The 1,996-nt window shown below is 42.0% G+C and overlaps 1 pseudogene; it reads left to right on the top strand.

Moving 5' to 3' along the window:
- Positions 1 to 886: 886 nt before the first annotated feature.
- On the top strand, positions 887 to 1,377 carry LOC102396733 (annotated as a pseudogene).
- The last annotated feature ends 619 nt before the right edge of the window (positions 1,378 to 1,996 follow it).

Below are 1,996 nucleotides of genomic sequence, written 5' to 3'. Positions count from 1 at the left end.
AAATAGCTAGAAGAGACAAGAAGGTCTTCTTCAGCGAACAATGGTTAATAATAGAAGAAAACAACAAAAAAGCGAAAGACTAGAGATCTCTTCAGGAAAATTGGAAACATCAAGCAAGCATTTCACCCAAAGATGGACACAATAATGGACAAAAATGGTGGAGACCTAGTAGACACTGAAGAGATCAAGAAGAGATGGAAAGAATACACAGAAGAACTGTAGAAAAAAAGATCTTCATGAATAGGATTATTACGATCGTGTGGTTAGTCTCCAAGAGCCAGACATTCTGAAGTGTGAAGTCAGGTGGGCCTTAAGAAGCACTGCTGTTAATAAAACTAGTGGATGCAATGAAATTTCAGCAGAACTATTCAAATCCCTAAAGGATGATGCCATCAAGGTTTTGCATTCATTATATCAGCAAATCTGGAAGACCCAGCAGTGGCCACAGGGCTGGAAAAGGTCAATCCTCATTCCAATTCCCAAGAAGGGCAGTGCGAAAGAATGTGCTAACCATCAGACAATTGCACTGATCTCCCATGCTAGTAAGATCATGCTTAAAATTTTGTATGCTAGGCTTCAGCATTATATGAACCACGAACTTCCAGATGTTCAAGCTGTGTTTAGAAAAGAAAGAGGAACTAGAGATCAAATTGCCAACATTTTCTGGTTTAGAGAAAGCAAGGGAATTTCAAAAACATCTACCTCTGTTCCATCGACTACACTAAAGCCTTTGACTGCTTGGATCATGACAAACTGTGGAAAGTTCTTAGAGAGATGGGAATAGCAGACCATCTTACTGTCTCCTGAGAAACCTGTATGTGGGTCAAGAAGCAACAGTTGGGCCTTGCAGATGCCGCCACCCCAGAGCCTCCCATGCTGTCTAGCCATGGTCAACCCCACAGTGTTCTTCGACATCGCTGTTGATGGTGAGCCCTTGGGCTGCGTCTCTTTCAAGCTGTTTGCAAAGTTCCAAAGACAGCAGAAGACTTTCGTGCTCTGAGCACTGGGAAGAAAGGATTTGGTTATAAATGTTCCTGCTTTCACAGAATAATTCCGGGATTTATGTGCCAGGGTGGTGACTTCACATGCCATAATGGTACTGGTGGCAAGCCCATCTATGGTGAGAAATTTGATGATGAGAATTTCATTCTGAAGCATACAGGTCCTGGCATCTTGTCCACAGCAAATGCTGGCCCCAACACAAATGGTTCCCAGTTTTTCATCTGAACTGCCAAGACTGACTGGTTGGACAGCAAGCATGTGGTCTTTGGCAAGATGAAAGAGGGCATGGATATTGTGGAAGCCATGGACTGCTTTGGGTCCAGGAATGGCAAGACCAGCAAGAAAATCACCATTACTGACTGCGGACAAATCTAATAAATTTTACTTGTGTTTTACTTAACCACCAGACCATTCCTTCTGTAGCCCAGGAGAGCACCCCTTAACCCCCATCTGCTTGAAATATCCTATAATTTTTGTGCTTTTGCTATAGTTCTTTGGGTTCTATATTTTCCTTATCCCCCTCCAAGTTTAGCTGGATTGCAAAGTTAAATTTATGATTATGAAATAAAAACTAAACAATTAAAAAAAGAAGAAGAAGCAACTGTTAGAACCCTGTATGAAACAACTGATTGGTTCAAGATTGAGAAAGGAGTATGACAGGGCTATCTGCTGTCACTCTGTTTGTTTAACCTATATGCTGAGCACATCATGAGAAATGCTAGGCTGGATGAGTTACGAGCTGGAATCAAGATAGGAGAGAGAATCATCAACAACCTCAGATATCCAGGTGATATCACTCTAAATGCAGAAAGTGAAGAGGAACTAAAGAGCCTCTTGATGAGGGTGAAGGAGGGGAGTGAAAGAGCCAGCTTAAGACTAAATACTAAAAAAAATAAGATCACGGCATCCGCCCCTATTACTGCATGGCAAATAGAAGGGGAAAAGGTGGAAGCAGTGACAGATTTCTTCTTGGGCTCCAAAATCACTGTGGATG

Source organism: Bubalus bubalis, chromosome 8 (genome assembly GCF_019923935.1).
Source record: "Bubalus bubalis isolate 160015118507 breed Murrah chromosome 8, NDDB_SH_1, whole genome shotgun sequence".
NCBI lineage: Eukaryota > Metazoa > Chordata > Mammalia > Artiodactyla > Bovidae > Bubalus > Bubalus bubalis.
Note: the sequence above shows the minus strand (reverse complement) of the source record. Positions and strands in the feature narration are given on the sequence as shown.